This window comes from Hemicordylus capensis, chromosome 1 (genome assembly GCF_027244095.1).
Source record: "Hemicordylus capensis ecotype Gifberg chromosome 1, rHemCap1.1.pri, whole genome shotgun sequence".
Taxonomy (NCBI): Eukaryota; Metazoa; Chordata; class Lepidosauria; order Squamata; family Cordylidae; genus Hemicordylus; species Hemicordylus capensis.
In genome coordinates, this window is record NC_069657.1 from 275476683 (window position 1) to 275501918 (window position 25236).

Below are 25236 nucleotides of genomic sequence, written 5' to 3' on the forward strand. Positions count from 1 at the left end.
TATGCCCTTTTATTACTCTCTTCTCACCATATCATCTGCACAATACAACAAAAGGAAGGAAATTACATTTGGATGTTGATTAGTGGTGGTAACCTGAGAAATATGTATGAGAATATTGCTGTGTATTTGGGTTAGTTAGCTGGTTGTATATTCTTTTGTGAGTTAATCACTGCCGATAGGTGAAGAGAACTACAGGATGTTTTGCTAATTACTCTGACTATTCGGAATAAGTGACACCATGATAGGTGTGGCAGAACACACAGACCCACCTGAAAGGAGGAGCTGAAAGTGACATCACCCTATCCTTTCTGCCTTCTCTTGAAAGGCGTGTGTGTGTGTGTGTGTGTGTGTGTGTGTGTGTGTGTGTGTGTAGCCAGTGTGAAAAGAGCAGGACAGCTGCTGGGGCAGACTGAGGGAAGGATTTTAGAGGGTGTCTAGAATGCAGGGCAGTCAGTGCAGAGCTGTAGCATCTCAGGATGCAGGATTTGACCTCTCTGATGTAATAGTCTATGACTGGTCTGTTATTTTCCCAAATTCATCCTGTGCTCAGCATGTATTTTTGTGCGAGGAAACAAAATATTACAAAGATACTAGTCCAATTCAGACGTTATGCTGTACAAGTGTACAGATGTCTGTGTAACCCCCGCCATTACTACCAGTATTATTGGTTGGTTCTCGAACTGGCAGTCTCCCCTCTCCCTTCTTAATGGATTGTGGAGCATGCTCAAAAGGTCCTTAGAATCTTCTAGAGTTTTCAAGCCCAGCAAAAAGCTCCTGAGCAGAGAAGGAAAGAGAGATTTGGAGATCTTATGTTCTTTTATTAACTTGCTTATATATTGCAGTTCTTCTTTGGGCAAGATTTGCACGCTGGTTTGATATTCTGGATGGGCCCACCTGATCTCATTGCACCAGGTCTTCATCATTTCATCTGCTCACTCACGGGACTTTCAGTATGTGATTGTCTGAATGACTGTACCTATGTGAATTTTAAAAGTGAACCTGGATACAGGTACAGATAGGATCTGTAGTTCTGTGCCTGTATTCAACATGTGAATGATGGTACCTTTTCACAGATCTGTACCTGTGTGCAGTGTACACTTGTACAAGTGTTGAACATTATGTTTGAATAGGCCTACTGTCAGTCTGCAATGATTCCCCTTAGAAAGGAAACCAGAATCCAAAGTGCACTGCAAAACCCAGGAACCTATCACTGTTTAGGGAAGTGAGCCAACCAGTGGCAGTGTAACATTACACAGTTGTCCCTCGCCAACTGTGAGGGTTCCATTCCTGGAAACCCTCGTGGTTGGTGAATTCGCGGTTGACAAGGCATAGCAATGCATGGGAAATGGGGTTAGGAGAATTGCAGTCGGAAAAGATAGAAAAAACAAGGTAACAAATAGATAAAATACCCCCTGATCCCCAGAAATTATCGCCTGACCCCCAGATATGGTCCACTGACCCCCAGAAATAACCCCTAAACCCCCTGAAAATCACCACCAAACCTCTGAAAATCACCCCTGACCCTGGAAATGACCCCCTGACCCCCAGAAATGACCTCCCCAAATCACCCCAAATTTGAAAAAAAATGTTGCCAAACCATGGATACTCAGGTTGTGGTTGGCAAGGGTGGATACTCAGCTGTAGATTATCAAATCCGCAATTGGGAAATTCATGGTTGGCAAGGGAAAACTGTATTCTCTAGTGGACAAGAGTGAGACACAAAATGACAAGATGAGACACAAAAGTCAGTTCAGAGGGATGATAGAAAGAAAAAAAATCAGCAAAACAAGCAGTTTTTAGCAATTGCCCCCTGTATTGAATCAATAATTGCTCAGAGTAGCACATGTTGCATCCCATGAATAAATGGAAGAATTCTCCTCTGAATAAATGGGACCAGAATTCTAATAACATAATACTTGTGTCTTTTATATCCTTTATTTATTTATTTTTCTTTTGCAGTATTGTATTATGTAGACTACTGAATTGTTTTTAGAACTGTTTTATTATTTTACACAGTTTTAATCTCTGTACACTGCCTAGAGGGCCTTTCGGACCAAAAGTGTGGGGGTAGTAAACATTCAAAGAGAGTCTCAGTTCTTAACACAACTTATCCAGCCTTCTTTCTCTTCTGCCCATCCACGAAGTTCTGCTCCCAATGAGGCTGTTTGAAATCAATAAAGGCTGCATGCATAAGAACTCCCAAAACATCCAAGGATTCAGTCTCGCATGAACTTTTTTATAGTTCTTTACTATTATCTGCTATTTTTAGGAAACATGGGTATAATTGCAGATAGATTGTTTCAGAGGGTGGAATTAATTTTTTACTGGATAAAAACATGCTACATTTTTCTAGTAGCATATTTTTTTAATTTTTTTTATTTTTACATTTCTATACCGCCTTTCATTAAAAGAAAACCCCAAGGCGGTTTACAAAAATTAAAACATACAATAAAAGCAGTAAAAACATCAAGCAATAAAAACATCAAGCTAAAAACATATAAACAAGCATAAAAACATGACAACAGATAACAGATAAAAACACAGAGAAGCCGCAGTAAAAACGATCATGTAAAAGCCTGGGTAAAAAGCCAAGTCTTTAAAAGCTTTCTAAAAGCCGTGATGGAGTCTGAGGAACGAATGGCCACTGGGAGAGCATTCCAGAGTCTAGGGGCAGCAACAGAGAAGGCCCTGTCCCGAGTGCACGAAAGCCGGGCCTCCCTCATTGTCGGCACCCGGAGCAGGGCCCCCTCAGATGTCCTTGTCAAGCGGGCAGCAACCCTTGGGAGCAGGCGGTCCCTCAAATACCCCGGGCCCAAACCGTTAAGGGCTTTAGAGGTCAAAGCCAGCACCTTGAATTGGACCCGCAAACGAACCGGCAGCCAGTGCAGCTCTTTCAAAATGGGGGTGATATGTTCCCAACGGGCAGCTCCAGATAACACCCTCACTGCCGCGTTTTGCACTAGCTGCAGTTTCCGGATATTCTTCAAGGGCAGCCCCACATAGAGCGCGTTACAGTAATCCAAACGCGACGTGACTAAGGCATGGGTAACTGTGGCCAGATCTGCCTTCTCGAGAAAGGGACGCAGCTGGCGCACCAGCCGAAGCTGTGCAAAGGCACCCCTGGCCACCGCCTCCACCTGAGCTTCCAAAAGCAGAGCCGGGTCCAGTAGTACCCCCAAGCTTCGTACTTGCTCCTTCAAGGGGAGTGCAACCCCATCCAGAACCAGTTAAATCTCCTCATCCCGATTGGCTCTCCTACTGACCAACACTACCTCCGTCTTATCCGGATTCAATTTAAGTTTGTTAGCCCACATCCACCCCATCACGGCCTCCAGCCCCCGATTCAGGGCATCCACCGCCTCCCTAGGATCAGATGACAAGGAGAGATAGAGCTGAGTGTCATCCGCATATTGCTGACAACTCAGACCAAATCCCCGGATGACCTCTCCCAGCGGCTTCATGTAGATGTTAAACAGCATGGGGGACAAGACCGATCCCTGCGGGACCCCACAGGCCAACGGCCATGGGGCCGAGCAGTAGTCCCCCCAGCACCACCTTCTGGACCCTCCCCTCAAGAAAGGACCGGAACCACTGCAACGCAGTGCCTCCGATTCCCATACTCGAGAGGTGGCCCAGAAGGATGTTGTTGTATGCTATGTTGTATGCTATGATGTATGAATATATCATACACTATGATGTATTCCACAGGAAGTAACAAAATACATGAACAATAGCTGGAGACATTTATTATTTATTAATCACATTTTAATACTGACTAATATATAGTAATAAATAATAATAATATATAGTAATAAATAATAATAAACTTTATTTGTTAGCTGCCCCATAACAAATTGTTCTCTGGGTGGCTCACAACACAATATTAAAACATAAAATAAAAACACATAACACATTAAATCATAACAGACCAAAGGGAAGAGAAACTACAAAATACAATACAAAACAATTAAAAAACTCTTTTAAATACATTTTAAAACCAAATTTAAAAATCAAAATTTAAATTTAAAAGGCACAAGTGAACAAAAAGGTATTTACCTGGTATCCAAAAGAACAAAGGGATGAAGCCAAGTGAACCTCACTGGGGAGGCTATACCATAAATGGGGTGCAACCACCAAAAATGTCCTCTCCCTAGTAACCACCCGCTTCACCTTGTTTGGCTAAGAGGAGGGCCTCCAAAGAAAATCGTAAGGTCTGAGTTGGGACATATGGGGCAAGGCACTCTCTCAGGTAGCCAGGTCCAAAGCCATTTAGGGCTTTAAAGGTTAAAATCAGCACTTTGAATTGGGCCCAGAAACAGACTTTATACACATCTCCAAGAGGTTTACGTAAACCACCTGAAGTATATTTAAAATAAATCCACTGTCTAACTTGTCCTTTTAATTTCAACGGGACTTCCTCAAGTAAAATGTAGTCAGGATGTCAGACACTGGGGCTATTCTTACGATCACAAAAATCGGGCTAGGAAAATCCTAGCCCAATTTTTGTGATCGTAAGAACCACCAGGCTTGCAGCCGAGCCTGGTGGTACTTCCCGCTCATGGCTAGGAACCGAGTCTCACTGATCATGAGACCTGGTTCCTTGTCTAATGTAGATTTTCAAAACTATAGGCAACATTTGGGGGAAATGCTTTTCTTTGCATGTGTCTTTCCACTTTGCCTTCTGATGTGTAAGGACCGAGTTTCATTTGTGCAGTGGAGTGAAAGTAGCAATGTGGTTGTACAGATTGACAGGAAGGGGTTGCTTTTAGATGCTATTCTCACGATGGGGGAAAGCCAGGCTAAAGAAGCCCAGCCCAGTTTTTCCCCATCGTGAGAACTCGCATGCGAGCCTGATGGTTTCCTGATGGCTAGCCCGCCAAAGTACCCCTCTCCTTAGCCCAGGTTAGTGGAGCAAATGCTCCGCTAACCCGGGTTTTTGGATCGTGTGCCACCATGGTGTGGTTCTGTGCCATGGAGATACACAAGGAGACCCCCATCAAGGGGTCTCTCCAGGATGTCCCGATCCCCGCAGCTGCCGTAGGCTCCATGACGGAGCTGGCAGTCGTGTGGGCCAGGGCTGCCAATTGATCGTCTGTGGAGAGAGCGGGCTAAGCCCTCTCTCCCCGCAGAACCTCCTTCAGCGCTTCACACCAGTCGTGTGAAGTGCCTCACTGTGTAACCAGGGCTGCTGGTGACAAACTGCAGCTTGGAAACCGGATGCTTTTAAAGAGACAAATGAGTGCCCAATTTTAGTGTTTCTACCCTGACAAAAGGCTGTATTAATCCATGGCTGAGGATTAAACTATGGTAGCATATTTTAGACCAAAAACCTAAAATCATCACATTCAGAGAAGTTATGCAGGGAATGGCCATGCAGGGAAAGGCAGTTGAATCTTACAGGAGTCAACTGAGAGTGTTCCAACTGTCCTGCAAGTGTTCTTTTCCTTCTCAATAGGAAGGTTAACAAATGTCAAACCTTTCTTCCTCTCACTGTGATGAAATGGTGCAAGCCTACTTTTTTGCAAATTGGCTTAGAACTCTGGGGAGCTGTCAGTCATGAGAGGCTATTCATACGTGTGTGACCGGGCTACTCACATGTGCATGTAAAACCGGTTTTGCATGTGTGTGTGTATCACTGGAATTGGCCCAACTCCAGTGGCACTGCAGTGGCACACCCGCCTATGGAGCCACCCTCCAAAATGCTCCCTCCAAAATGCAAGCACTCCCTTAACCTTGTTTTTTCAATCCTCTGCAAGCAGCCGTGGCTAGCAGACTATGGCGCTCTCGGGGAGGGGAGGGGGGGATCCCCATAATAACTTCATGGAGGAGAGGTCTATCAACAGCTACTCGTTGGAGAGCTATAGGCCACCTCCAGCCGCAAAGGCAGGATGCCTCTGAGTACCAATTGCAGGGGAGTAACAGCAGAAGAGAGGCCATGCCTTCAACTCCTGCCTGTAGGCTTCCAGCGGCATCTGGTGGGCCATTGTGTGCAACAGGATGCTGGACTAGATGGGCCTTGAGACTGACCCAGCAAGGCTGTTCTTATGTTAGTCGACTGGAAGCCCCGCAGTCTATTAGCCCTGATGGGGCTGGCAGACCATCAGGAAAATGGGGTTAGGAGAGTGCTTGCCCATCTAACCTTGTTTAGAAAGGTGGCTCCAGAGGTGAATTTGCCGTCGAGGCGCCAGTGGAGTTGGGCCCATTCCCAGTGGTACACACGGGCAGGCAAAACTGAGCTGGGGCTGCACGTGTGAATAGCTTCACAGAATGTTCTGGTTTTGTTTGAATATCTGAATATAACTTTATAATAATATGGAAGGGCTGAATGTTAGATGCTGGAGGGATGTTGACAGTAGGAAACCATTTATACAGATTACGTCGTCCACTCTAGTTTCACAATGGTACCTATCAGCTTAATTGTCTGGCAGGGACCAAGAGTGGCTTGCAGCATCCTGTCTTGTTCTCTGTGGGCATAGAAGTTGAGTCAACACATCCCGTCCCCCGCAAGTGCTTTGAAGTCTTTAGGAATGTGCAACCTTGGTGTCATCACCACCATCTCACCACTGGTCGTTCCAATCCACTGTTTTTCACAGACCTTTCGGACCACAAAAAGGGGCCGACACTCTGTGCTGCAGAATGTTGGAGTTGGGGACTCTCTGAGGCTGCTGTGCAACATGAAAGGCAACCCCATAGGTGTTGCAGAGGTGGGAAGCTGAGCAGTGACCTAAAACAGCACACAGCACCCTGCAGTACTATTGTGGAAGTGCCGCTTGCTGTTTTAGATCATTGCTCAACTTCCCACCTCTGATGTGTTGTGAGTGCCCACAATCTCTTTTAGGTCATTGTGCAACTTCCCATCTCTGCAACACCACAGTAGCCCCAGCACATCCCTAATGCTGGCATTCCACAGTGCCAGGGGAATAGCTACAATTTAACAATGGGTGGGGGATGCCCCTGGGTCCCTGAGGGATCGGGGGGGGGGCACTGGCTGTGTAACAGCTTGCTCTGTGCTCTCCCCCTCAGGGTGGGAGCCAGGGGCCATCTTCACTTTTTGTCTCAGGGTCCACTCCAATTCTAATTGCAAGCCTCCTGATACTCCTGTGTGCTCTTAGGCAAAACCCCTTAGATGCCCCTCCCTCACCCCTGTGGATAAAATGTACTCAACTGCGTGGATGAATTAAATACCACAGACACCAACCAAATAATCTAGCCTCCTCAGTGAATCAATGGGAAGATGAATGAATGAACACATACATTTGTTCCATGGGAATCTGAGGCATCTCTCTCTCTCTCTCTCTCTCTCTCTCTCTCCTCTCTCTCTCTCTCTCTCTCTCTCTCTCTCTCTCTCTCTCTCTCTCTCTCTCTCCTCCCTCCCTGCTCCCCCTCCCTCTCTCTCTTAACAAGCTCCCTGCTGCAAATTAATCCATTTGGCAATTTCAATGGACGGCTGAGCTAGTGGAGCTCTGTGTGTGCTCTTCACTCTGATATGGTGAGACCAGAGTGTCTTCTACCTGCATGAACCATATGACAGTCCTTTGGGAATGATTTTTTAATTGTAAGCAGACTCCACTTTTCTCCCACCAAGCCCTCTTGCCAATGACTGCAGTATAAACCTTTCTAAAACTCTAAATGGGTTGCTACACCAAATTTACATCCTCTTAAAGCAATTTAGATATAACAATAAATTCATCCAGCCTTTTAATTAGATTTATAGACTTTGTTATTGTTTTAAATTGTTCTAATGTTTTGTAATCCATCCAGAGACATGAGTTTGGGCAGTATATAAATATCCCTCTCGCTTCCTCCTCTCTAACATGGTGTGGGACAGTTGCAGCAGAAGGGCAGCAGGAAAGGCAATCAACAACGTCTGTTTTTCAAGCAAGCAATTCATGTGAAGACAGGGTTATCAGTGGCGATTAGTAGGATAGCCAGATGAGACATCCTTGTTCAGACTTATGAGTGACCGATGCTGGGAGCAGACAATGGGGGAGGAATATAGATTCCATGCCCTGCTTGAGAGCTTCTCAGAAACATCTAGCTGGTGGAAACAGAATTCTGAAACAGATGGGCCTCTGGTTCAGTCTAGAAGGGTTCTTCATCTGGATGTGCCAGCTTTTATGCCTCCATGCCACTTAAAGAGGCAGCCAGCTCCACTAGTGCACATGTGAGCCTTTTCCACATTAAACACTAATGATTAGAAATGAAGGACAAGGCTAGTATAGCAGCACCGATACCAGCACAGAAAATTGAATGAAACTTTAAAAAATGCCTCCATCAGCTAAACAATAACTACAGAAACATACTGAGAAATGTATAAAAATATATATCAATAGTCTCTGAAAGCTCAGAAATGCATACAAGAAATAACATGGAAACTGGAGAAAAGGGAGGATGAAAGCATGAAAAAAGATTCAGTTTTACAAATAAGGTAATGTATTGGGAGAAATAAATGTCAATCAGCATAGTCTAACATCGGCCAGGGTCAATGCCAAAGGAGGAGGCCCCTTGCTCCCAAATTGTTGAATGGTGGCAGCTGCTGATTGCCTCAACTAGTGGCCTATATCCAAATGAAGAGTTGCATATGGGGATGAGTGATTTTTGGCAAATCCTCTCTTCTCTCTGCAGCCCCCTGAGCCTCCTGAAACTGTCCCCAAGGATCCCACAACCTTCTGGGGCATATTTCTAGGGGACACAGGTGGCTATAGAGGAAAGGGGGAATATTTTGAAGGGTGTTCTGTTCCAAGCTCAGAACGGCCCGTTCCAAGCTCAGAATGTTCTGCACATTGTGTGTGTATGAGCTTTCAGCTATGAATTCTACGATTCTCAGTATTCTTTCAATTGTGAAATTGGTTTGCAGTGTTCATTTAAATCACAATTATGTGCTGCTTCAACATCTGATTAAAAAGTTTTAATGTGATCTGTTTTGTCATTCATACACACACACACACACAAACACACACACACACACAGAAAGTGTGCACACTACACACACACACACCCCATTCAAATCAATGTTAATTTAAGTCCATGTAATGGGATACAGAATTAAAGTCATCCAGCCCAGTCCCCAGTTTTGTGTGCACTCTACTGCATTCATGGATCTTCCAGAGTGCCTGTTTATTTCAGCAAAGGGAGCAAGCGATGTATATGCCGAACAACTCCTTCTGCAAAAATGATTGTGAAAACCACTGAAGCAGGGGAACTTCATGCCTTTATAAGTACATCTGCACCTATTAGCTATTATTAGGTTTAGTTGACCATAGTTTACTAAACAACATAATGTGGTCTCTCTCTCTCTCTCTCTCTCTCTCTCTCTCTCTCTCTCTCTCCATATTCCTAATTTCCCTTATCCTGGAAAACAACACTCCCAAGAAGGACCAAAGTATGTTGGCAGTTTTATCTGGTGCTTGTAGTAAGAGGGGGAAATGAGATTTAATGGAGTTGCCTGGCAACTACCTACTCATTATGGCTCTCAGCGTGTGCACGGACACGTATACACACAAATATATATCACTTTGCCTCCTTATTAGCAGCCTGATTCTAGTATCAGGAAAAAAATAAAATAAAGGAACATATTTTAGGAAACCAATTTGTGTTATTGTTATTTTGAAGATGAAGTCTTAACAAAAGCAGAAGCTCCTTAGTTTGTTAAAGACTGTTACTGGAAAAAGGGAGACATACAGTAATTAAGATAAAGATTCCACCAGCTGCATCAGACACATTTGCAGAGGGTTTAACTATGTTCTGTTTGCTTTGAGTCTTATATCCACTATGTGGAGTGCTTTGTGTTGATTGCCACTAGGTGGTCAGTATGTATAAGCTTTCCCCAAAAGTATATTCAGACAACTGACTGGGGGCTGAGTTTAAGTGTGGCTTGAGTAATGCCTGGAATCAGCATGGAACACTGAAGCTATGTTCACAAGAACACAACTAAAGAGTTTATGAACTGTTATAAGATACTACGCAGGGTTTAGTCTGCAGGCCATGCCTAACTTCTGTACTCTTCACATGTAGTTTAAGAAATGGAATGAGGTCATTCTCATGACCTCATGAAGGAAGGGGGCACACGATCTCCCTGCCATTCTAAGCTCTGCTGCTCGCCCGACACATGATTGGTGCTGTGGCGAGCGGCAGAGCCAGAAGCCAGAGGAAGAAGTCCTCTGGTATCCCACAATGCAATGTGCCAGAAGCACGATGCATTGGGAGATTCCCCTGCTGCCAGGTGCTCTTGCCACCCAGTTTTTTGCACGCTCAGGTTGCAGGCAACCCAAGCATGCACATGACTGAAGAATGGGGTAGAAGGATGCGCTTGCATCCTTCTGTCCAGGGGCATAACTACCATCAGGCAAGGGGAGGCGGCTGCCTGGGGGCCCCCACTTCTTGAGGGGCCCCCCAGAGGCAAGTCACATGTGAAGTGAGTGAGTGTGTATCAGCGAGGGGCCCATTTTAAAATTTTGTCTCTGGGCCCACTCCAGTCTCGTTACGCCCCTGCTTCTGTCTCAGTAAAAAACTTGGGCTACCCGGTGGGGAAGTGATGGTATTGGGCGGATCCCATTGCTCTACATGAGCAGCTTTCTTGCATTTGTTTCTTTTTAATTGTTCCTTGGTGTTTGATGGTTTTAGTCTTTAATTGATTTTAAGGTTTTAAATCAGGGATTCTCAAACTTGGGTCCTCAGGTGTTATTGGACTTCAACTCCCATAATCCCCAGCCTCAGTGGCCTTTGCTTGAGGATTATGGGAGTTGAAGTCCAATAACACCTGAGGACCCAAGTTTGAGAATCACTGTTTTAAATGTAACTTTTACAGGATTTTATTGCATTTTACCTTTTAGCAATAACAATAGCAATAGCACTTACATTTATATACTGCTCTATAGCCGGAGCTCTCTAAGCGGTTTACAATGATTTAGCATCTTGCCCCCAACATTCTGGGTACTCATTTTACCGACCTCGGAAGGATGGAAGGCTGAGTCAACCTTGAGCCCCTGGTCAGGATCGAACTTGTAACCTTCTGGTTACAGGGCGGCAGTTTTACCACTGCGCCACCAGGGGCTCGTATTTTTGTATTTTAACTTTTGTAAACTGCCTTGAGATGCATTATGAAAGACAGTATAAAAGTTGAACAATAAATAAATAAATAAAACAGGGACATCATTTAATTAGCAGAAGCCCTTTTTATGTATATGTTTTATAGCTGCTTCCCTCATAAACACAAAGCAGTCTTATCAGGGGTGGAGCCACTATTGAGCAAACGGGTTCAAAGAACCTAAGCTGTTGCCCCTCGGGGGCCATGTCTCACACCCCAGACACGCCCCCACGTCTGACATCAGACACAGGGGGCATGGCTAACCACTCCCTGCATCTGGCATCAAATGCTGATGCAGGGGGTGGGACATGGGGGGCTGTGGTGGCATGGGCCGCCACTGGCCTCCCTCCGTGCCTAAATCTTATGTAGATTTAACTAAGAGTTTATTGAGAAATAACTCCATTTTCTCCTTCCCCTTTCCCTCCCTTTTCCTTTTCTGACTCCCCCACACACTCTACAGGATCCCCACTGGGCCAAAATTCTCAACAACAAAACATAAACTATTACTAGACAGACTAGAATACAACACATCTCTCCCCTTTATAACAACCAGAATTGAATTAATTTAAAATTAAGTGACAAAGTTATGAAGTCAGGTGATCTCCTGTTGTGCACACTGCTCCCAGTTCTTGGGTTCTCTGGCACAGCAGCTGTTAGTGTTTTTTCTGGTATAGAGGATTGTCCATCACTTTCATCAGCCTCCTATGAGCGGTCAAAACTGAAGGCAGGATCAAAGTCCTCTCCCGCTCCTCTCTGAAGATCAGACTCCCTTCTCTCTTTTCACATAGTATGCATGCTGGAAAATCTCACTCTATTCAATTTATTTCCATCATCTAATGTGAACTCTCCTCGGATAGCAATTATTTGTTTTGGTCCAGAGTATTGGAAACATCCCTTTCTCACTTTATAAGGCAGCCATACTCGAATAAAGCCCCCCACTTTAAATGTTTCTGATGCACATACAATTTGTATTTTTGGTACTTCTCCCTTACCTGATCATGAATCTCTGCAGTGCATCCACAGAGTGATCCAACAGTTTTTGCCATTGGGTAAGTTTGGTGGTAGCTTTGTGTCCTCTTAGCAGTTCAAAAGGTGGCTTTCCTGTAGTAAAATGAGGAACAGTTAGAGAAGCAAACAAGAGTTTCCCAGATTGCTTCTTTCCAGGGTTGTTGTTGTATAGTATCCAGTTGTAAACCTTCCTTCACTAACCTGCTCATTCTTTCCTCTAAGACATTCCCTCTAGGATGGTACAAGGAAATAGTCTTGTGTTTTATTCCGTGGTTATGCAGGTATTACTCCATTTCAAATGAGGTAAGCTGTGTCCCATTGCCAGTCATTAGTTCTTTAGGAAGACCTTCTCTCGCAAAAACTGCAGCCATGAACTGGATCACCTGGTTTGTAGTAATGTTGCCAGCAGATGAAACTTCTGGCCACCTGAAATAGTAATCCACCATCACTAAAACAAATCTTTGTTATGTGGGTTCGTTATCAAAAGGTTAAAAAGTTATCAAAGGTCAAAAGGTTATCAAAAGGTCAAAGGTCAAAAGGTTATCAAGTTTTTCCAAGGGACCACCAGGATATTCTACTGGAGTCAAGGAGGTGGTACAAGTCTTCTGTGATTTGTCACATACAGCACAACCCATACAGTGCCTGATTACATTTTCAATGTGTTTGTTCATACCTGGCCACCTAAAACTTTCTCTGATTTGCCTTTTAGTCAAGCTCATGCCAAGATGACCTTTGTGGACAGTTTTGATCACTTTTGCTTGTAAGGAGGTTGGCACCACCCAATCATCAGTCCTCAGCACTAGCTCATTGAGAAGGGACAGCTCACTCGCTATGTGCATGTATAGTTGAAGATGTTCAGGTACCTTGTTTTTGCATGGCCATCCATTAATTATGTAGTTTAAGTTAAGTAAGCACTTGATCAGCACTAAGGGCCACTTTCCATTCAGAAGACATGATCACTCCATGAATAGATGAAGCTATTTGTGCTATTACTACTCATTCATCCTCCTGGGATCTCCTCTTAGCTGGAAGTGGGTCAAGATAAAAAATCTGCAGTTGTATTCTGAAGACCTGGAAGATATCCCATCTGGAAATCAAAATCCATAAGTCTGGTGATCCATTTGGCTATTCTTGACTTGACTTGATCCCAGTAAATAAAGCAGAAAGGGGTTTATGGTCTGATTGTAAAGTGATTTGTATGCCCCACAAGTAAGTCCTGAAGTGGCTCACCACCCAGAAACATGTTAGAGCTTCTTTTCCAATGACAGAAAAATCTTCTCTAAAGCAGTAAGCACTCTGGAAGCAAAGGAAACTGTAACTTCCCTGTTCCCTTTTTTGCTGATTCAAGACAGCACCCAAACCATATTGAGAAACATTAGTGGTTACAATAGTGTGCCTGTTGGTGTCAAAAGAAATGAGAGCAGGGCTTGCAGCAATGGCCAATTTGATAGTCTGAAAACTAGCCTTGCAGGATGCATCTCAGTTAAATGCTACAATCTTTTTAAAAAGAAGATGTAATGGAGCAACTTTTGAGGCAAATTGTCTAACACGTTTAGAGTAATACTGACAGAGTCCTAAAAATGATCAAAGTGCATCCTTTTTGTGTGGGTCTGATGCTTCCCAGATAGTTTTCACCAAGTCTGTTTTGAGATGTACACCACTTTGAGATATTGTGTGTCCCAAGAATGTCACTGAGTATGTACAAAACTGACATTTGTCTGCAGAGATAGTATCTGTGTTGTCAGAGTTTTCTTAAGACTTCTGTCAGTTTAGCATCCTCCTCCTCAGTGGTTTTGCCATACACAAAAATGTCATTGGGGTAAGCGATAGCCTACGTAGTCCCCAAAACTGCATTTATAGAAATACCGAACCTACAGAGGCTAATCCAAAGGGCAGTCTTTTGTATTGAAAAAGACCCTCCAGGTTAATAAAGGCTGTGTATTTGCGAGAACTCTTGAGCAGAGGAATTTGATGATAGGCCAAAGACAAGTCCAAAGCTGGGAACACTGAGGCCTCTTTCAGAGTAAGCAGCATTTCATTGATATTGGGTAATTGATGACAATACACTACCATGTTGATTTAAAAAAGAAATAGAATGGATTATCCCATAGATGTCAATGATCACATGAAGAGTCTCCATGCTCTTGCCTACAGCCACCAAGAATGGAAAAAGAGGGAGCTTGGAGTCTACTGTAACAATTTAAATTAAGAACTTTTAAGACCCAAGGATTTTACTGGTCTTAAGGACATGAAAGTATCTTCCAGTGAAATCAATGGAACTCATATAAGAACTAAATGTTTTGCTGGATCATGCCCTATGGATATGCAGTACACTCCACTTACACCATGCACGTTTTTCATGGACAACAGTTTTGGGTGTGTTGACATGATGATCGATATACTGTGAGGCTAGTATTCTCACAAGCAAGCAAAACTGGGCTAAGGGAGTCCAGCCTAGTTTTGCACACTCATGAGAACCAATGGGCTCGAGGATGAGCCCGGTGGCTCCACGGCGGCAAGCCCACCTATTTAGCCAGCTTCTTAAATGAGGTTAATGGAGCGAGCACTCCGTTAACCTAATTTTCCCAGTTGTGTGTCTGCTGCGGTTACAAGCAGCCGCAGTAGACACAGGGGAGAGGGAGAATCCCAGAATTGCACTGTGCTTCCCTGCATGGCGGCACTTCCCTGCACCTGACCCCTGGAGCTGCCGGGTGAGCTGTGGCTGGATGCAGGACTGTCAGAGTCAAGCCGCCGCTTATCTGGACAGGCAATTCACCCACCTGGCAATGATCGAGTGATCATCTGCAGGGAGAATGAGTCAAACCAGCTCTCCTCGCAAACCTCCTCATTGTACTTCACACTACTCGGGTGAAGCACCTCTGTATATGGTTATTTTTCTGTAGTCAGTTTGTTACCCAGAATGTGGGGAACTGATTCCTTCCTTGATTTCTGGTTTCTGTTTAAATATATTGCCCCTCTGCAACATAATATACGGGTGCCTGTAAGGGATCCCCCGACGGGCTGCGGGCCACCACAAGAGATCAGGCCAGCATTCAGAAACCTACCATCCCAGTGTGGCTGCTTTCGGTCCCTCCTGGCCATGCAGCCCTGGAGGCGGCTGCTTGCCCTGGCCACAGTGTCTGCCGGGCCCCCACAGGATAACAGCATGCTGTCGCTTGAAGATGGCGAGTCGTCGCAGGATCAGGGGCAACTCATGCAAGATCTCAGCCTGCGTTCTCACGAGACATGCCCTAACTGCCACAGGTGTGTCAGGGCTCTGCTGCTGCATCCGACTCCTTGCTGCTTACCTGACACGACGACGGGCCTCTCCTTCATTGCTCAGAGGCCGGTATTCTGCCTCCAAGCCTGGGCTCCAAAAGCCCTGTTTGGCTGCCCTGGGCTGCCGACTGCTTGTCGGCTGCCCCTTACAAGATACCGTGGGATCTGGAGTTGGCTCCATGGGGCCTTGCTCCAAGATCCCACCACCTCACTCTCACGAAATCACTAATGAGATTTTGGGACTATATAAGGGACTCCAGACCGATGATGAGAGGCCAGACTGGGGAGAGCTGCCCTGGGAGAAGGGAGTTCTGTGAACCAGAAACCAGGGGCAACTGGATCTGGCTAAGGGAAGTGGATGTTCTGTGATGGCAACAGACACCTTACCACCCTCTGGGGGACTGGCTCTAGGCTCTAAGGCTAGAGACCAGCCAAAAGGACCAGTAAGAAAAAGAGAGACCACAACATGGTTATATAAACCAGAGCTGGCCAGTGATGAAGGGCCAATCGAGGAGTAGAGCTACCAGCAGGGCCATCTCTATGGTAGGGTGACTGGGGCAATTGCCCCGAGCCCTGCGCTGGCACAGGCCCTGCTCTTGGCACACTGCAGTGCAGCCTGCCCTCCTCTCTCTCCCAGTCCCAGCCACCTATCTTTCCCCGCAGCCCAGCTGGAGCCCATCTTTTGTGTCTGTGTGCAGCTTGAAAGGCTCCCAGGCATGCTGCTAGAGTTCCACCTCTCCTGCCTCTTAGCTGTTCCGTGGGTGGGTGGGGCTTCCAGAGAGGCCTCCATGCAGGCCTTCCTGAAGCTTGAAGCTGAGGAAGGAAGCAGGCAGGCAGGCAGAGAGTGTCCAGCAACAGAGCTCTCTGCAGACCCTCTGCCCAGCTCAGCTTTAGTAATGGAGGTATGATGTGATTTCCTTTTTATGATTGTTCCACCCCACCTTGAACATTGAGGGATTGGCTTGCCATAGGGCTTTGGTATTGAGCAGAGATGTAGGGCAGGGTGGGCGGAATAAGTATATTTAAATTGAAGTGGATTGGACAAATTGTTGGGGTTTTAATTATTATTTTTTTTTAAACCATCCCAAAATCCCTATAAGTGGCTTGCTCCATGGCAGAAAATTACAAAAATGTCTGGAACTGAAGGCCCCACCCCCCAACCATCATTCCACCCCCATATGGAATAATCTGCCCTTTGCCTTAATTTAAAAGGGTAAAACACCCTGCTTTCTGCTCCAGCCTTTAGATCACCTGGAATGAGTTGGCATAGGGCTTTGGTACTGAGCAGAGATGTAGGGCAGGGTGGGAGGAATATGTATCTTTAAATTGAAGTGGATTGGACAAATTTTTGGGTTAAAAAAAAAACATCCAAAAAGTCCTATAAGTGGTTTGTTTCATGGCAGAAAATTCCAAAATTTCTGGAACACACAATATATAATATTTATTTATTTATGAATGCACTATGCTCAAGTTGATTTGCAACCCAGAAGGTCTAAGAATTGTGAAGTATGTGTTGTGCTTTTTATTTTTATTTCTTTAGAAATGCAATATATGTCCAAGCTGGTTGGACATGTCCAAAACCCTCACTCACACTATTTACACTTGATTGATTGATTGATTGATTGTTAAATTTATATACCACCTTTCATTAAAGCAATTCCAAGGCGGTTTACAGCAAAAAATTTAAACACAAGATGGTAAAAAAGACACAATTAAAATATTAAGTGAAAAAAATATTAAACAACTCTGATTAAAAATTTAAAACAAAAGCATAAAAGCAATACAGACTATAAAGAGCAGCAGCAGAGAATCAAATAAATGCTTGGGCAAAAAGCCAAGATTCTATGCTTTTTCTAAAAGCTGTGATGGAGACCGAGGAGCGAATAGCTACCGGGAGAGCATTCCAGAGTCTGGGGGCAGCAACAGAGAAGGCCCTGTCCCGCGTGCACGACAACCGAGCCTCCCTCATTGTCGGCACCCAGAGCAGAGACCCCTCAGATGACCTCGTCAAGTGGGCAGCAACCCTTGGGAGCAGGCGGTCCCTCAGGTATACTGGGGCTAAACTGTTAAGGGCTTTAAAGGTCAAAACCAGCACCTTGAATTGGACCCAGAAACAAACTGGTAGCCAGTGCAGCTCTTTCAAAATGGGTGTGATGTGCTCCCACCGGGCAGCTGCAGATAAAACCCTAGCTGCCGCATTTTGCACTAGCTGCAGTTTCCAGATATTCTTCAAGGGCAGCCCCACATAGAGCGCATTATGTATGTCACCAATTGGTATGATTCTGTAATGATATGAAATGTTAAGGAGGCCCCGCACATGCTGATTCACCCCCAGCCCCGCACCCCAGTAGGAACGGCCCTGGCCGCCAGGAGAAGGAGCTCAGTGACTCCCTTGGAGAGCTGGAGGCAGCAGTGCTCTGGGGCAGTCTGTGAAAGGAACAGATTGCCAGACGGTGGAATAAGATGCTCCCCCAGTGGCCATAATTCTGAGGCTGTCTGTAGCCCTCTTTACAGGAGGAGGTGGAACCTTACAATGCCATTTTTCCCTTGTCTGGGATCCTAACGTCATTGCAACTGGCAAATAAATGCAGCATGATGGTCCCATACCCCATTGACAGATCCATCTAAAGTATTACGGATCCCAGAAAAGGGCAGTCCTGCTAAATAATAGTCCTTAAATTGTTTGGTGACTGCAGCAGTGATCTGACTGCCGCTGGGCTTGTTACAGATCTAGATCGATACTTCACAGAGGATTCAGTTGCACAGGCTGCATTTTCTTAAGCACATGGTTGCCTAGACCCAGCACAGAAATCATTTCATGTTAATGACCTTGACAAATTGAATATATTCTTCAGCCTGACCTTTTACATCAAGGTTACTGAAAATGTCAATTCCACTCTGACCTCCTACCACATGTAGGGACTCTGAGCACTGGTCTTTTTATTCATCAAACAGCATCCTGGATCTTTCTAGAGGCACAACAACACATAACAAATCCTTAGGCTTGACAGTCAGCAGATGCTATGTTTGCTGTTGGCTGGACAAGCTGAGGTTTTGGTATGGAATATTTACTTGTCCCAGCCTTCATTTTATAGCAGGAGAATATATGAATAGGAATTTATTAACAGGAATCACGGGAATAAGAATGTATTAACATCAGTCATGGGTGTTGGGGTTCCCTCCTCCCAATACTATTGAGAATTAATTTCAATAATCAATAAGCATGGCACCTAAGCAAAATAATGTATGTGAAACATTTCAGTGCTGGAAAAATGCAGCCTCCACCCACTCCCCTGAAAGTATGCCCACTACAATAGCCAGGGGCACTTCATATTGCGATCATATCATATCATATCATATCATATCATATCAACTGCTGCAGTTTAAGGGCCATTACTCAGTGAAACTGCCTTTAAAAAGGAAAGGAAAGGAAAGGCTGGTAATGCTTATCTGTCCTTATGATGTGGGAGCATCATGGTACACTTATTTGCCAGTTATCATGGCATATGTGCACAATCTCATCCCATTTAGGTAACTGCAGTGTACTTTATATGTGGCTGCCTTTGAAAAGTGCTCAGAACTTCATTGATTTGTAGCTGGTTCAGAATGTTGCTGCTACTCTGCTGGAAGAGGGAGCATTCAGAGCATGTGACTCCATTGGTATGCAACCTGCATTGGCTCCTAGTATGTTTCCAGGCTCAACTCAGCATTATAGTCACCACCTTTAAAGCCCTAAACAGTTTGTGTCTAGGATATCTAAAGGCTGTCTGCTCTTGCATGGTCTTGATTAACCTTTTGGATCTGTTGGGGAGGCTCTGTTCCATGACCCACCTACACCCGAGATGTGATTCGTGATAATGTGGTACAGGGTCTTCTTGGTTTTAGTACTCAACCTACAGAGCTCCCTCCCCTTTGAAGGCCCACCTAGCTCCTTCCCTGACATGCTTTTGTAAATTACTGAAGACTGCCTTGTTTATGCAGGCTTTTCATTTGGTTGAATACTTACTGTCCCTAAACAATAGTTTTATTTGGATCTGCTCATTTGTGTTGTTACTTCCATTTTGCTGTTCTAATCTATTTGAGATATTTTATTGTTTTATATAGCTTAATTTGACTTTTTCCTGCTCTGGGGGCATTAGCTGAAAAGTGGCCCACACTATTTTAAAATTAAGAACCATAAACTAACTGTTCTGACGATCAGCAAAAACCAGGCTAAGAAAGCCAAGCCCAGTCTCAGCTGATTGTCAGAGCCACTGGAAGCCACATGGCTTCCAGTGGAAAACTGGAAGCCCACCTTTAAAATGAGGTTACAGTAGCAAGTGCTTCCTTAGCCCCATTTATTGATAATCTGCCAGCCCTGGTTGCTTGCAGTCCTGGTTGCTTGCAGCCAGGGCTGGGAGATTGCGGGGCTCCTGGCTGGTGTTGGGGGAATCCGCATAATGCACTGTGCACTTGCGCTGTGCAGTATGGGAGTTCCAGGGGCCTCCCGGCCCCAAAATCTCCCTGCTGCCAGCAGCAGCCGGCAATCATCTGGGTGGCTGATCCACACACCCAGCAAAGCAACGGAGATCATCTGCAGGGGAGGTAAAGCTTTTTGAGGCTTGAAGCCCTTTTTCACAGATCACAAGAAAGGGCTCAGTATCTTCTGAGATATCAGTGATAAGGAATGACATAACTCCCCTGCAGAATTGCAAACTTTTAAATTGTTATGTTATTTACTAGTCAAATAGATGCAATAAGTTAAAAATAAAACAAAATAAATCAGGCTGCAATCCTTTGCACACTAATATGGGAATAAGCTCTATTGAATACTTATAAATATAGTAAATAAGTAAGCATACATAGGATTACTCTACATTTTAATTGAGACACAGAAGAAACCTAGGACATCAGGGTTATCACTATAATTGAGCAGATAGGTTCAAAGAACCCAGGGCCCCGAGCTCCTGAGGGCCCCCCATGTCCACCCCTGCCTATTTTCTTCATCATGTCTCCCCTAGCTATGCCCCTGTAGGTCATAACAAAATACCAATGAAGTATGATTCCTATCATACAAACCAGAATGGACACGGGGGGGGGGGGGGGCACCTCCAAAAAATAGTCCAAAAAAAATTATTTTGTGTAGTTCCAAAGCTTTATCTTTCTCTGTATTTTTCATAGGTAGCCCTTTAGAAAACATAATTTAAATGACAATGCCACACTGTAGCTTCAAAGACCCCAAATCAGGACAGTGTAAAAGATTAAACCGAATGGGTTGGAATGACCCCTGATAAATCAAACTGCTTCCCCAAAACAGCGGGGTGTGTTAGAGACACTTGCAAAATCTTTCCAATATTATGCTTTTATCACCTCCTTCATCTACCTTCACTTCCCCAAGAAACCATAGATTTAAAAAAAATTCTGTTCACTTAGGTCATGGAGAAAGATCAGATAGGAGTTGAATTGGAGACTGAAGGGTTATCATTCCAGATTTCTGCCAGAAAGGTCAGTCCATCCTCAGACAATTTTATCAAAATATCCCTAGGTTTCTGATTTGAACCAGAAAATCCAAGTCTACGTCTAGATGTATTTTCAGTTCTAACAACTTTTTCAGTGCCCAGCTCTAAAAGCAAAACTATCCATTCCTCAGTATATGATATGAAATGTTTCCTTACTCCTTCAGGCACTCCCCTAATAATAAGGTTACTAGTGGCCTGAAGCCAAAGGTTTGGCTTAGAATTTCCAAATGACATCTGAAATTTTTGCCCTTCGGGTTTCTGTCCTCTCTTTGGTTTCCCTGGCTAAGAGCCTCCCAAATTTCCATTGTATGCTCATGACACCCTGTTGATGCCAGCAGCATAGTACTCCTGCTGTTCGTGTGTGAGTTTTTCTTTCTGCTTTATCAACCATCAACTTATTGCCATTTCCTTTTCTCCTTCATGAGTTCCACTCAAGTCCTTTCTTGTGTGTGTTGTCTGTGGTGTGTGTGTGTGTGCGTGAGAGAGAGAGAGAGAGAGCAGTGTGTGTGTGTGTGTGTGTGTGTGTGTAAAGAGAGTGCACTCTGTGTGTGTGTGTGTGTGTGTGTAGAGGAGAAAGAATCTTTAACATGCTAATGCCTTATTGGTGAAGGAAAATCCTATATTCAGCATTTTAGTCCATCCTTCTATAGAGCTTAGGACAGTGTATATGTTTCGGCCCTTTTCCTCCTCACAACCCTGTGAGGTAGGTTAGCCTGAGAGAAACTGACAGGCCCAAGATCACCGAGTGATAGTGAGGCACTGTAGCAAGCAAAGTTGTTTCCAGGCCAACTATCTTGTTGCTCACTTACTACAAGCCCAGAGAGTGATCATCAGCCCTACCTGCTTCTAGCAAGTCACTTGGCATTTGTCCCCTGCTAACTGAACAAAAGAGGCACTTTTAAAAGTGGTGATTCTCTACTTAGCAGGGGGAGAGCAATTGGCCCTATCCAGCCCCAGCACTGCATCCCTCCAGTGGCTGTTGCTGGTGTCTATTTTATGTTTCTTTTTTAGATTGTGAGCCCTTGGGGAACAGGAAGCCATTTTATTTATTTATTAATAACTATGTCAACTGCTTTGGGGACTTTTGTTGAAAAGCGGTTTATAAATATCTGTGGTACTATATTTTAGTATTTGTGCCTGATCCCCTCCTGTCTCTCTCTTTTTCATCTTGGTCTCTCTCTTTTTGTGAGTGGTGAGACTGGCAGAGAATGCAAGGGGGGGGATAAGGCACCCTCCACAAAGATCCCCACTTCCTTACTGTCCTGCATGTAACATGGGTGGCTCATTCCCTGCGAGACATGAGTAGCTGATTGAGAGGCTTATGGCAACAACGACATAATATATTTGTAACTTTTGTTATCTAAATTCTCTAACTCTTCAGTTAATTTATTCACAGAGACAACTGTTGTGCTTCTGCCTTAATCTCAAGACCAAAACATCAGATCTCAAGTTCCTTCTGTGCTTTTTCTAGAACAACAACCCTGTTCTCACAACTGTGCCTGACTCAGTATTAATAGCTTTAATTTCTGTTTAAACCTTTTTGCCAACAGATTTTCAATTATGAAAACCTCCTTTGAGATTTCTAAAGTAAGTGGGGAAATAGCCACTTGTATTTTTGTTTTGTTTTGTTTAAAGAGAGCTCCTCCATCACGTACTGAACCACTCAGTTTTAACATATATAGTACATAGGTTATTGCTCCTTAGTGATGGTTATGGCCATTGTTAGAGAATGCATTAAACCCAGTATGCTTGGTTGATTCCACAATGATTTTATGGCCAAATGGGCAAATAAAAAAGTCCTCCTGAATGGACAGTGAAATGCATTGTGATGGTTTGCATCCTCCTAAATTGCTATTGTGTAATTAACCAAACATACTGGATTTAAAGTGGTCCAGTGGTCATTTAGAACTTCAATGCATTACTATGATATTTAAAAAGGAATCAATGTACCATGGCCTTTCTCTGTCATTCATTTTATTACAATCTCATTAACTTTATAATAAATAAATATATTGACCAGGATCCCAACCATTGTATATGATGGGGGTTTTCAGCCTCCCTCTCCAGAGTGGCACCCTATGAGACTGAAAAGCTGATTTCCACTTAGGCATGAGCAGAAGAGCTTTCTGCTCATGGAAAGATTGGGTGTTGGATCTTGCCTGGATCTTGAATAAACTACTAATCATTTTACGCTATTATATCAATCAGATATTCCTCAGCTTAATAAGAACTACAGCACAACAGCAGCCCCACAAGACAAGGAAATAAAGAGAAATGACAGGAGGGGTGAAATTCAGTTTTAAAAATAGTGAATTTAGTTTCTTTTGTTTCAGAAGGAAACAAAGGAAATTAATGGCAAAGAAAACTCAATAAAACATTAGCAGAAAGTAGTTCCTGCTCTAATCTGCCTTATTGAGAGTCTCCTCTCTGTTGCAGTCTTTATGTGTGCGCCTACAACCTGTACTCCAGAGCCACAGTTTTCAAATGCCTCCCTTGTCCCTGGAAAGTAATGAAGGTGATTCCAGGTGGAGATGTTGATTCAAGTCAAGGAGAGCAAATCACTCACTCATTCTAGGGGATCACAGGTAACGAAACCAGAAGCTCAAGCAATTCAGAACAGCAAGCTGTGAAACTCGAAACGGTCAGTCTTTTCATAGCTACACCCACCGACAGCTTTATTTTCATTTTTAAAATCACTTTAGAAACTTTCTTGTGGCTTTCAGTATGATTGACCATAGTCTTCTGGATCACTTGAGAGGGCTGGGATTGGGAAGCACTGTTTTACAGCAGTGTGGGGCAGATTCCGCATGAGCTATTTATGGAGTTAAGCAGGGCGCCATACTGTCTCCCGTGCTTTTTAACAGCTACATGATACCGCTGAGAGATCATTCATCAGGAGATTTGGTGCAGGGTGTTATCAGTATGCTGATGACACCCAAAGCTATTTCTCCAAGTCAGCCTCATCAGGAAATGACACAACTACCCTAAACACTACATGGAGGTGGTAATGGGCTGGATGAGGGATAACACACTCAAATTGAATCCAAGCAAGATAGTGGTACTTATTGTTGGGGTTTGGAACACAATAAATTGCTTAGATCTTCCTGCCTGGATGGGATTACAGCCCCACAGAAGGAGCAGGTATGTAATTTGGGAGGGCTTCTGGACCCAAACTCTTCTCTGATATCTCGGACTGAGGCAGTGGCCAGGAATGCTTTTTTCCCCAGCTTTAAGTGCTATGTAAGCTATGTAAGCTATGTCCATTTTGGAGATCAAATACCTCAAAACAGGGGTGCATATGCTGGTAATTTTCAGCCTTTACTACTGTAATCTGCTCTATGTTGGACTGCTTTTGTATGTAGCCCTGAAACGGCAGTTGGTGAAAAATGCGTCAGCCAGGCTGGTCTTTGGGGCAAACCAAAGAGACAACATTACTGTTTTAAAAGAACTACACTGGCTGCTGATATATTTTAGGACAAAATACAAAATGTTGGACACCTGTTTCATCTGCTTCTTTACAAAGGCGGCACTTGCTGTTTGTTGTTGATTTTTCGACTTTTGCTCTTATTGCATTTGTTCTTAGTGCCTGTTCTTGTGCAGCCAGTATTAAACCCTCTGTTTCTTTCTTCAAGTTGCCATTCTTAAGCCATTGCCAGGTCTTGCTGATGTCTGATTTTCCACTTATATTGTGCAAATATTGACCATGCAGTGGCTTATTTTTCCATTTTTCTGCTCGGTTCTTGACTTGTTCTTTCTTGTAGGCCTGCTTTGTTTCATTGGTGTTTAATAGTTTCTCATTATTGACCATTTTAAGTGCATCTTCTTCACTGTCCTTGATATATTCTTCAAGCCTCTTTTCTCCTTCCCTACTGTTTGATGGACTTGCAGTATTCCTCTTCCACCTGAGCTGCGAGGGAGGTATAGCCTATCGACATCACTGCGGGGGTGCAGAGCATGATTGCTGGTCATTATTTTCCTGGTCTTAAGATCTAGCATCTCTAGCTCTGTCTGGGTCCAGTCTATTATTCATGCATATTATTACTTGTTTACACAGTCAGACAGGTGTTATTGCCTGGTTTGTTTTATCCAGACATCGAGTCCTTCCCAAGGACCTGGGATGCCAGAATTTTATTGTCAATTGTTATAGATATCGTCACAGAATATAGGCTTTTCCCAGTAAAGCTGCTTTTTGTAATTGGCTGATGGTGATTTCTATGGCCCCTATGGTGTTGGGGTGCTCTTCAAGGTCTTTTGGAACTGCACCCAGGGCGCCAATTACCACTGGGATTATTTGGGTCTTTTTCTGCCACAGCCTTTCAATTTCAATTTGTAGATCTTTGTATTTGGTGATTTTTTTCTATTTCT

At 44.1% G+C, this 25236-nt stretch overlaps 1 long non-coding RNA gene across 1 annotated transcript; it reads right to left on the minus strand.

Moving 5' to 3' along the window:
• Positions 1–10773: 10773 nt before the first annotated feature.
• On the minus strand, positions 10774–16274 carry LOC128340349 (uncharacterized). The gene is made up of 3 exons (XR_008313640.1): positions 15160–16274; positions 12296–12520; positions 10774–12187 (listed from the first exon to the last, which is right to left on the minus strand). It is a non-coding gene; the product is annotated as an uncharacterized LOC128340349 (long non-coding RNA).
• Between the last annotated feature and the right edge of the window lie 8962 nt (positions 16275–25236).